This window comes from Belonocnema kinseyi, chromosome 9 (genome assembly GCF_010883055.1).
Source record: "Belonocnema kinseyi isolate 2016_QV_RU_SX_M_011 chromosome 9, B_treatae_v1, whole genome shotgun sequence".
In the NCBI taxonomy this organism is placed as follows: domain Eukaryota; kingdom Metazoa; phylum Arthropoda; class Insecta; order Hymenoptera; family Cynipidae; genus Belonocnema; species Belonocnema kinseyi.
In genome coordinates this window covers 128,060,308-128,073,246 of record NC_046665.1, presented here as the reverse complement: position 1 = coordinate 128,073,246, position 12,939 = coordinate 128,060,308, and the positions used below count along the sequence as shown (strand labels likewise).

Sequence of the window (12,939 nt, the reverse complement as noted above, 5' to 3'; positions counted from 1 at the left end):
CCCGAATTGGGAAATTTCCAGAATTATAAATTCCTAAAAAAATAAAATTCCCGAATTGGGAAACTCCTGGATTATAAAATTTCGAAACACTAAAACTCCCGAATTGGAAAATTCCCGAATTGAAAAAAATCCCGAATAAAAAATTTATTCATTTGGAAAGTTCCCACTGAGCAATAAAATTCCTAAACAATAAAATTTCCAAACAATAGATTTCCCGAATTATAAAATTCCTGAACAATAAAATTCCCGGTCAATAAACTTTTCGAATTGAAAAATTCAAAAATAGAAAATTTCCCGATTTGGAAAATTCTCGCTGAACAATATAATCCCCAAATTATAAAATGTCTATACAATACAATTCCCGAATTGGGAAATTTCCAGAATTATAAATTCCTAAAAAAATAAAATTCCCGAATTGGGAAACTCCTGGATTATAAAATTTCGAAACACTAAAACTCCCGATTTGGAAAATTCCCGAATTGAAAAAAAAAACCCGAATAAAAAATTTATTTATTTGGAAAGTTCCCACTGAACAATAAAATTCCTAAACAATAAAATTTCCAAACAATAAATTTCCCGAATTATAAAATTCCTGAACAATAAAATTCCCGGTCAATAAACTTGTCGAATTGAAAAATTCAAAAATAGAAAATTTCCCGATTTGGAAAATTCTTGCTGAACAATATAATCCCCAAATTATAAAATGCCTATACAATACAATTCCCGAATTGGGAAATTTCCAGAATGATAAATTCCTGAAAAATAAAATTCCCGAATTGGGAAACTCCTGAATTATAAAATTCCTAAAAAATAAAATTTCCGAATAATAGAATTCCCAAGTTATAAAATTCCCGAATTATAAAATTTCTGAACAATAGAATTCCCGAATTGAAAAATTTCCAAATTCTAAAATTCCTGAACAATAAAATTCCTGAACAATAAATTTCCCGAATTACAAAATTCCTGAACAATAGAATTCCCGAATTAAAAAATTCCCAAATTATAAAATTCCCGAATTATGAAATTCCTAAACAATAAAATTTTCGAATTGGAAAATTCCTAAGCAATTAAATTACCGAATAATAAATTTCCCGAATTGAAAAATTGTTCAATTATTACAGTTTTGAATGATGAAATTCCTGATCAATAAAATTCTGGAATAAAAAATTTCCCTATTTGGAAGATTTCCGCTGAACAATAAAATTCTCGAATTATAAAATTCCTGAATTTAAAATTTCCCAAATAAGAAAATTCCGGATTGTAAAATTTCCGAATTATAAAATTTCCGAATAATAGAATTTCCGAATTGGAAAATTTCCGCATAATGAAATTTTCCAAAAGTTGATAATATTACCGATTTGGCAAATTCTTGAATAATAAAATTTGCGATAGTTTAAATTATAACCGAATTTGAATATTCTCGAATAACAAAATTCAAGACAGAAAATTATTGAATTATAAAATATCCGAACAAGAAAATTTTCAAATTTGAACAATTAAATTTTTCCTAAATATTATTTATTTATTTATTTAAAATATAATAGTTAAATATTTTTATTTAAAAAAATATTTATTTTTAATGTTTAAAGTTTGTAAAATTATTACTTGAATTTGAAATAACAATAATTGAAAAGAAATTTCATTCAGAAATATATTTTTTTCAATTATTGATATTTTAAATTGAAACAATAATTTTAGAAACCTTAAACATTAAAAATAATTTTGTATGCAAATATTTCATTATTTTATTTTTAATAAATAACTGATAATTTAAAGAAAAGTGTAATTGTTTAAATTCGGGAATTTTCAAATTCGGTAATTTTATAAACTGTGGGGAATTTTATTATTCGAGAATTTCATAATTCATAATTTTCCAATTCGGAAATTTTATTATTCAGGAATTTTTCAATTCGGAAATTTTATTATTCGGGAATTCTATTATGCGGGAATTTTCCAATTCGGAAATTTTCCAGTGTCAGGAATTCATTTTTCGGGATTTTTTAGTCGTCCCGGTTCAGACTTTAAAAATTTAAAAAAAATTACTGATTGAAAAAAATTATAATTCCAAAAAATACTTCATTTAAACAAAAAAAGTTTTTTCTGCTACTAAAAAAAAATCCAGACAAAAAATAATTCAAGTTAAATCAACAAAATGATCTACTCTCTTTTTTCAAAAAAATAGTAAAATAATTATATTTAATCAAAGAATTTCATAAGGATAAAATTAATTAATATTTTTAAGAAGAAAAATTCTTCCAATTCTGACAGAATAAATAAAAATATTTAAATTTAAAAAAAATATATAAATCTATAAATATTATTAATAAATAAATAATATTAAACACGTTACAATAATTAAGCTTAAAAAATGAAACTGCAACTTCTAAAATTACTAGTAAAGATTGCCTTAAAATTATTATAATAATTCAACTAAATCTTACGAATTCGATCTAAAGAAATTATTTATTATAATAAATTATAAAAATAACCATTCTTATTCCTTTAATAATAAAATATGTTAACTTATTCGAAAAAATGTAATGTTTGGATAGTCTTTATCAAAATAACCTTGGTAAGAATATTATCAAGTAAATTATTCTTGATCAATTTAATGAGAAATTAATTTTTGTAAAAAGGTCAAAAATAGAAAATAAAATTCTTATTTAAATTTAAATTTAACATATTTTATTTTATGATCCAAATTTTCAAATGATGCAACTTTCTAAATATTTGAGTTCCCTAGAAATGACTAGAAATTTCGTTAAAAATAACTCGAAATAATAAATATTGTTAATTATTTATTCTCTAATAAGTTCTGATCATTAAAATTAATTTTTCACCAAGAATTAAGAAAGTATATTACTATTTTTTTTTCGAAACTCATCAAAAGGTTTCATTCAGATCTTCTTTTAACGAGAACAAATATAGAAGCGTTCCAATCTATTTTCAGAGCGATTTGCTTTTGCCCTCTCGGGCACTGGCGGGTGAATGATGCAATCTTAGGGTTTTAAGTTGTCATTCAATTTTTTCAAATCTTTTTTTTCTTTTTTTTTTCAAATTTTTTCAAATCAAATATTTGTCTGATAAATTATATTAAAATAATTTCTATTAATAGAAATTTATTTAACAAGATAGCCAAACATTTTTATTTTGGAAATTCCCTGACTTGCCACTAATCGTTTCTAATTCATTTATTTATTTAAAAAAAGACTTTATTACAATGATAATAGTGGCATTTTTAGCAACAAAAAAGTTGAAATTAAAAAAAAAGATTAATTTTAAGAGCAAAAGGACGAAGTTTCAACAAAGATTCAATTGAATTTTCAGCAAAAAAATTAACAAAAAAAAAGTATTTTCAACGAAATGCTAAAATTTGCAAACACAAAGATAACTTTCAACTAAAATGATGAGTTTTTCATCAAAAGACCAATTTTTATGAAAAAGGTGAATTTTAAACAAATATAAATTTTCGACCAAAACTTACCAATTTTCAAGTATTTTCAATTATAAAAGAACAAATTTCAACAAAAAATGGAAAAACGTATTTTCAGTAAAAAACAATTAAATTGCAGGTAATATAAAATTATGAATCGTCCACTAAAATAGTTCAATTTTTAGTTGCAAAAATAAATTTTCAAAACAAAACAATTTTAACCAATTAGTTAAATTTTGTAACCAAAAAATAAATTTCCAATCAAAAAGATGAATTTTCAACAAAAACAAAGATTAATTTTCCAACAACACTGACAATTTTTTAATTAAAAAATAACCTGAATTTTCAGAGAAAATACTCAAATTTTCTACCAAAATGGTGAATTTCCAAACAATTAAAAATTTTCAACTAAATAAGAACAAATTTCAACCGAAAATGGGAAAATTTAATTTTCAGTAAAAGCAATTAATTGAAAAAAATGAATTTTCAATAAAGTAGTTAAATTTTCAACCATAGAAATGAGTTTTTAAGAAAAATGATGAATTTTCAAGTAAAAAAAAAAGAATTGTTAACAAATAAATCATCTCATTCAAACAGAGATAAATTTTGAACTTATATAAAATGATGTATCTTAAAAACTGAATTTTCAAAAAAAAATTGAACCGAAGAGATGAATTTTGAACAAAAAAGGATTTTATTTTTAACAAAATGCATGAATTTTCAACTATAAAAGAAAAAATATCAACAAAAAATGGAAAAATGAAATTTTCAATAAAAAACAATTAAATTTTAACCAATTAGTCAAATTTGCAACCAAAAAATAAATTTCCAATTAAAATGATGAACTTTCCAATAAAAAAGACGAATTGTTAACAATAACAAAATTAATTTTCTAGCAACATTCAAGTTTTCAATTAAAAAAAAAATCTGTTTTCAGAGAAAATAGTCCAATTTTCTACTAATAAGGTGAATTTCCAATTTCTAAAACATAAACAATTTTCAAATAAATAAGAACAAATTTCAACCGAAAGTGGAAAAATTTAATATCCAGTAAAAGCAATTAATATTCAATAAAGTAGTTAAATTTTTAACCAAAGAAATGAGTTTTAAAGAAAAATGATAAATTTTCAACTAAAACGACGAATTTTTAGCAAATAATTCATCTCATTCAACCAGAGATTAATTTTAAAATCATATAAAATTATTTAACTTAAAAAATGAATTTTCAAAAAGAACTTTGAACCGAAGAGATGATTTTTAAACGAAAAAGGATAAATTTTCAACCAGAAATAAAAAATATAATTTTAACAAAAAATAACGTATTTCCAACGAAATAGTCCAATTTTCTACCAAGAATATTAATTTTTAACTAGAAAGAATTTTTCAATAAAGAATACGAGATTTCAATGAATAAAGATTTTTTACTTTAGAAAGAAAAAAAGTTCATTCCATTTGTTAAACTTTTAATTCAAAGCACGAATTTTTAAGGAAAAAATTTAATTTTCAACTGACATAAAATGAAGAATCTTCAACTAGAATAGTTTAATTTTCAGTTAAAAAAATTAATTTTCAGCGAAAAAAAAAAAAATTTTCAACCGAAAAAATGGGTTTTCAACTAAAATTATGAATTTTTTAATCAAAAAGGCGAATTTTCAGAAAATCAAGCTTAATTTCCTCTAAAAACTGGCCAAATTAAAAAAAAAAAACAGAATTTTAAATAAAAGCAATTAATTAAAAAAAAAATAATAAAATAAAATTTATATTTGTTTAAAATTCACCTTTTTTCATGAAAATTGGTCTTTTGATGAAAAACTCATTATTTTAGTTTAAAAGTTATCTTTCTGTTTGCAAATTTTACCATTTTGTTGAAAATCCTTTTTTTAAATTAATTTTTTTACTGAAAATTTAATTTAAACTTTGGTTGAAACTTCGTCGTTTGCTTTTAAAATTAATCTCTTTTTTTTTAATTTCAACTTTTTTGTTGTTAAAAATGAATTTTCAACAAATAATTTTCATCTTTATTAACCAAAGAGATAAATTTTTCACTAATATAAAATGATGAACCCTAAAAAATAAATTTTCAAAACAAAATAAAAAATTTTGAATCGAAGAGATGATATTCCAACTAAACAAATATTAATTTTTAAGAAAATAGTTTGATCCTCAATTAAATAATATTCATTTTTAATCAGACAGCTGAATTTTTAACTAAAACAAAAGATGAATGTTCTACTAAACCTTATGAAATATTGACACACACAAAAGCAGAATTAAAAAAAGTAGTTGAATTTTAAATAAATTACAAATTAATATAAATTATTTTATTAAATAATTTATGTGTAATTTTATTAAATAATTAATATTATTATAAATTACTGATCACTATTATTCAAAGACCAGTATCTTAATTTTTTAATTAATAATAAGGAACGACTGAAAAATCCCGAAAAATAAAATTCCCGATTTAGAAAATTCTCGATTAATCAAATTCGCGAATAATAAAATTGCCGAAAAATAAAAATACCGATATGGAAAATTCCCAAATAATAAAATACACGAATAATAAAATTACCGAAAAATAAAAATACCGAATTGCAAAATTGCCGAAAAATAAAATTCACCAATAATAGAATTGCCGAAAAATAAAAATACCAAATTGCAAAATTCCCGAATAATAAAATTTCAGAATTATAAAATTCCCGAATTGCGAAATTCCCGAATAATAGAATTTTCGACAGTTTATAATATTACCGAATTGGAAAATTCCCGAATATTAAAAATCCCGACAGTTTATAATATTACCGAATGGGAAAATTCACGAATAATAAAATTCGCGACAGAAAATTGCCGATTAATAAAATATCCGAATTGGAAAATTCCCGAATTTTAATAATTAGAATTCTTTATAAATATATTTTATTGATTACAAATACAACAATAAGACATTAGTTTCAAAAATTATTTAAAAAATTTAAAATTTCGAAGCTTATTTCTTGAATTTAAAATAGCAATAATTTTTGTATCGCCTTCCTTATTTTTGAAAACGTGCGCTTGGAAAAAAATTCTCGTTAAATTTTCTACGTACCTTGTAACGTTTTTGAAACAAACTCGAAATATAAATATATATTTAAATATAAATTAAATATTAAATATTAAATATAAATATAAATTTTTTCGAACGCTTTTTGTATTTTTTCAAGTACTGTGAACATTAAAAAAACATGCGTTACCTAGAAATATTTTATTTAAAATTATTGCTATTTTAAATTCAAGAAATAAGCTTCGAAATTTGAAATGTTAAAAATAATTAATTTTTGAAACTAATATCTTATTGTTGTATTTGTAATCAATAAAATATATTTATAAAAAATTCTATTTGTTAAAATTCGGGAATTTTACAATTCAGATATTTTATAATTCTGAAATTTTATTATTCGGAAATTTTCCAATTCGGTATTTTTATTTTTCGGCAATTTTATTATTGGCGAATTTTATTTTTCGGCAATTTTCCAATTCGGTATTTTTATTTTTCGGAAATTTTATTATTAGCGAATTTTATTTTTCGACAATTTTCTAATTCGGGAATTTTACTGTGTCGGGAATTTTATTTTTCGGGATTTTTCAGTCATCCCAATAATAAATTAATTTCATTGAAAAAGAATATTATTATTATCTACAAAATTAATTCAAGTGGTAAAATTCATAAAATCCACAATCAATTTTTCTCTAAATGTTTTACTTGAATAGCTGAGTCTAGAATTTAATAACCGGGTATAGACTAAAAGTATATGACTGCTTCAAGCGTATAAATATTTAGTTTCTATTGACAAAGAACTGTAGGGTGGATCATAAAAGCTCAAACTGCAAAGAAAATATTTTTAAACCTCTCTAATATCTATTTTATTGCAATTAAAATTATGCAAGTTTCTTTTTCTATTTTTAAAAATGTTTGAATTTTTTCTTCTAGGTAAAAATATTTCTTTCTCGATCAATAATTAATTTAATTGTCTGTTAAATTCTAAGTTACAAATAAATCATTCTTTATTTTGTAAAATGAAAAAAAGGAAAGGGAGTGATTTTTACTATATGAAAATAAATAAAAGTTAGATTTTAGATATTTTATGAATAATTCACTTTTTAAATAATATGAATTAATAATTTAATTTCTTATTCAATATTATTGATTTATTAATTAATTATTTAATCAGTGGAAGTTTCAGTAAACTTTAGATCATTCAAAATTACTGATTTAATTAGTTTTAATTTAATTAGATTTAATTAATTGGAAAAGTTACTTTTGACTCTTTCAGCAATTTTTTTCTTAAATACTTCGAGCGTGCTCAAATATATTTTTAAAGAGAAATACAATCTGTAAGACATTTTTTTTATCTAAGTAAAAACTTGAGGAGGTAAGACCTCGACATTTTTTAAACTTGAGCAATCTACTATTTTAGAACATTTGGAATCTTATTTGTTTCTCTCAGATTTTTTTTTTTTAATAATGAAATTTTTTTCTTATATTTAAAACATTACATAACTTTAAACGGATTGCGAAAATGCATAAATATCACGAACAGAAGATGATTCAATTATTTATTTGACTATAAAATCGAATATGAATCACTTTGAAAAAATGCCATCAATAAGAGATTTAAAATAAAAATAATTGAATCTTCAATAAAAACAAATTAATTTTTAAAGATTTAAAATAAATTGTGAACCAAAAATAAAAGAGATCAATTTGGAGTTTAAATAAAATGAATTTAAAAAAAAAAAATAATTTTTAAGACGAAATTTTTGACAAAAAAATAATATTTTCAACTAAAAAAGATATATTTTTAAACAAAAATGAAATAGTTAAATGGTTAGTTTTCTCGAAATCGAATTTTAATTGTTAAACGACTTTTCGAGAAAATAGTTGAATTTTCAACTAAAAAAAACGAATTATTAACGAAAAATGTTACAGTTAAATTTATGTGTAGAATTCCTGAAAATAAAACCAAAAATTCAAAGAGCAAATTTGGACCACCACCATAAAACATTCCTATTGAAATTTAAAAAATGATACAAAAATTTTCCTAAAAAAGAAAAGGAAAAAATTTATTTTTGAGGCTATTATTTTTTTATTTTTGTCCAAAAAAATAAATTTTTTTCTTTTCTGTTTTAGGAAAATTTTTGTATCATTTTTTAAATTTCAATAGGAACATTTTATTTTCAGGAATTCTGCACATTAGTTTAATTATTGAACGTTAAATGAAATTCGAAATTTTATTTTAATCTCATTTATATTTCTTAAATTTTAATACTTCAATTTTTTTTCGAAAAATAAATTTTCAAACCAATTGTAGAATTTTCTGATAAATTTTCAATCAAAAATTTAATAATTAAATTATTGGTTAAGACATTAAGAAACAAATTTTTGACAATTTAAATTTTCTTTCAAATTGTTGAATTTTAAACCCAAAAAGAAACAATTTTTTTGTAAAACAGTGGAGACTTTAAGACAAAAAATGAATTTTGAAACAAAAATTTTAATTTTTTTCCAAATTAATTGGAATTTCAACTAAAAAATACGAATTTTCTACAAAACAATGAAATTTCTAACCAAATATTGAAAGTTCTAATGCAGAATTTGATATCGAAACTTCATATTTTAAGAAAAAATGAAAAAATCTTTTTTTCTCAAAAAAAATAATAATAATAATAATTTCCTTCTATTTTTATTTTTTGCATATTACATAACTTTACTCTTGTGAAAATTCAAAAATGTTAAAAAAATAATTTGCCTGAGAATAAAATAGGCACAAAACATATATATTTTAGCAGAAAAGTATTAATTTTAAAACAATTCTTTAGATTTGTTTCCAAATTAATTGAATTTTCTATAAAAAAAAAATTCCAAAAAATATTGAATTTTTAGCTAAAAAAAATAAATTGCCACTAAAATATTTAATAGTTTAATTTTTATTTAAAAAGAGATTTTTCATAAAATTGTTTAAGTTTTTTACTAAATTTTTGAATTTTTAAGACTAATAAAAATAAATTTAAAAAAAACAGTTACATTTTTAACTAAAAAAGATCAATTGTCTGCTAAAAATAAAATTGTTAAGATTTTAGTTTAAAAATTAATTTTTAACAAAATTGTTCAATTTTCTATCAAATTAATTAAATTTTTAACCGAAAACGATAAATTTTTGATAAAACAGTTATATTTTCAATTGAAAAAGATACATTGCAAACCAAAAATGAAATATTGAAATTTTCAGTTTTTTCGAAAACGAATTTTCAATAAAATAGTTAAATTTTTTACATAAATAGTTGAATTTTCAAATCTAGAAGACGAATTTTCGATTAAAGAGAGAAAATTCAAGCCAAAAGTATAAATTTTGAAAACAAATATTTGAATTTTTTACCATATTAATTGAATTTTTAACCCAAAAAGACTAATTTTCAACAACGACAAAATAATTTGGCAACCAAAAATGTAATAGTTACATTTTCAGTTAAAAACTGAATTTTGTAACAAAAGAATTAAATTTTCTATCGAAATGTTGAATTTTCATCTCAAAAAAAACGAATTTTCGACAAAAATTTTATATTTTCAACCAAAAAAGATAAATTGTTAATCAAAAATAAAGTATTTAAATTATTAGTTTTTTCGAAAACAAATCTTCAACAAAAGAGTGAAGATTTCTACCCAAAAGTAAGAAATTTGAAACAAATGTTTAAATTTTCGGCCAAATTAATTGAATTTTTAACCCCAAAATACGAATTTTCTATTAAAATAATTGAATTTACAACAACCCAAGTAGACGAATTTAGAATAAAACAGTTTAATTTTCAAATAAAAAAGATAAATTATCAACCAAAAATGTAATAGTTACATTTTTTGTCAAAAGAATTTTTTAAAAATAAATTTAGATAAATTTTTTACCCAATTCTTGAATTTTTAAGCTCAAAAGATTAAATTTTGCAACACAGTGGTGATTTTAAGACAAAATAGTTACATTTTTTACCCAATTGTTGCATGGTTGAATTTTCAAGCCCAGAAGACGAATTTTCGACAAAAGAGTTAACAATTCAACTCAAAAGTATTAATTTTGAAACAAATGTTTAAATTTTGGAACAGATTCTTTGAATTTTTCACTCGAAAAGACAAATTTTCAACAAAAAAAAAAGATAAATTGTCAGCCAAAACTTTAATAGACACATTTTTAATTAAAAAGTGAATTTTCAAAAATATATTTAAATTTTCTATCAAATTATTGAATTTTTAATTTAAAAAGATAATTGTCGCAACAAGAGTTATATTTTTGACTAAATAAAATAAATAATTGTCCAAAAAAATATAATTAAACATTTTTTTTACGAAAACGAATTTTCAACAAATTAGTTTAATTTTTTCACAAAATTGTTAAATTTTCAAGCCTAGAAAGCAAATTTTCTACAAAATTGTGAAAATTTCAACACAAAAGTATTAAAATTGAAACAAATGTTTAAATTTTGGAACAGATTATTTGAATTTTTCACCCGAAAAGACAAATTTTCAACAAAAAAAAAAAGATAAATTGTCAGCCAAAACTTTAATAGACACATTTTTAATTAAAAAGTAAATTTTCAACAATATATTTAAATTTTCTATCAAATTATTGAATTTTTAATTCAAAAAGATAATTGTCGCAACAACAGTTATATTTTTGACGAAATAAGATAAATAATTGTCCACAAAAAATATAATTAAAAATTTTTTTTACGAAAACGAATTTTCAACAAATTAGTTTAATTTTTTCACAAAATTTATAAATTTTCAAGCCTAGAAAGCAAATTTTCTACAACATTGTGAAAATTTCAACACAAAAGTATTAATTTTGAAACAAATGTTTAATTTTTCGGCCAGATTATTTAAATTGTTCACAAAAAAAGTTAATTTTCGGAAAAAAAAGATAAATTGTCAACCAAAACTTTAAGACACATTTTCAATTAAAAAGTAAATTTTCAACAATATATTTAAATTTTCTACCAAATTCTTGAATTTTTATACCAAAAAGATAAATGTTGCACAAAACAGTTATATTTTTAACTAAATAAGCTAAATAACTGTCAAACAAAAATTATATTTTTAATTTCTTTTTGTTCGAAAAAACGAATTTTCAACAAATTAGTTAAATTGTTTACAAAATTGCTCAATTTTCAAGTCTAGAAGACGAATTTTCTACAAAATTGCTCAATTTCAACCCAAAAGTATTAAAATTGAAACAAATGTTTAAATGTTGGGCCAAATTGTTTGATTTTTCAACCCAAAAACATAAATTTTCAACTAAAAAAAGATCAATTGTCAAACAAAAATGAAATATTTAAATAATATTTTTTTTCGAAAATTAATTTTCAACAAAGTAGTTGAATTTTCAAGCCCAGATAAGGAATTTTTGACAAAAGAGTGAAAACTTCAACCCAAAAGTATTAATTTTGAAACAAATGTTTAACTTTTCAGTTAAATTATTTGAATTTTTCAATCAAAAAAATTAATTTTCAAAACAAAAAAGGATAAATTGTCAACCAAAACTTTAAGACACATTTTCAATTAATAAGTGGATTTTCAACAATATATTTAAATTTTCTACCAAATTCTTGAATTTTTAAACCAACAAGATAAATGTTGCACACAACAGTTATATTTTTAACTAAATAAGCTAAATAATTGTCAACAAAAAATTATATTAAAAATTTTTTGTTGTTCGAAAAACGAATTTTGAACTAATTAGTTAAATTTTTTATAAAATTGCTCAATTTTCAAGCTCAATTTTCAATTCAAAAATGAATTTTCTACTCAGTTCTTGAGATTTTAATTCAAAAAGATGAATTTTTGACAAAACTGTTATATTTTCAACTATAAAAAAAATCAAATTACAACCAAAAATGGAACAGTTAATTTTTTTAAATGAATTTTCAAAAAAATAGTTACATTTTTGTCAAAAATTGTTCAATTTTCAAATCTAGAAGACGAATTTTCTACAAAATTGTGAAAATTTCAATCCAAAAATATTAATATTGAAGCAAACGTTTAAATTTTCGGCCAGATTATTTGATATTTTTACCCAAAATTATTAATTTAAAAAAAAAAAAAGGTGAATTGTCAAACCAAAATGAAATATTTTAATGATTATTTTAATCAAAAACGAATTTTCTACTCAGTTCTTGAGATTTTAATTCAAAAAGATGAATTTTTGACAAAACTGTTATATTTTCAACTATAAAAAAAATCAACTTACAACCAAAAATGGAACAGTTAATTTTTTTAAAATGAATTTTCAAAAAAATAGTTACATTTTTGTCAAAAATTGTTCAATTTCAAATCTAGAAGACGAATTTTCTACAAAGTTGTGAAAATTTCAAACCAAAAGTACGATTTTCGAAACAAATGTTTAAATTTTTAGCCAAATTATTTGAATTTTTTATCCAGAAACATTAATTTTAAAAAAAGGTAAATTGTCAAACCAAAATGAAAT

At 21.0% G+C, this 12,939-nt stretch overlaps 1 protein-coding gene across 1 annotated transcript in view; it reads right to left on the bottom strand.

The window, feature by feature from the left end:
• Positions 1–12,939, bottom strand: part of LOC117180744 (cystine/glutamate transporter-like) — a 43,760-nt gene that overhangs the window by 29,089 nt on the left and 1,732 nt on the right. The gene's annotated exons all lie outside the window — the stretch shown is intronic.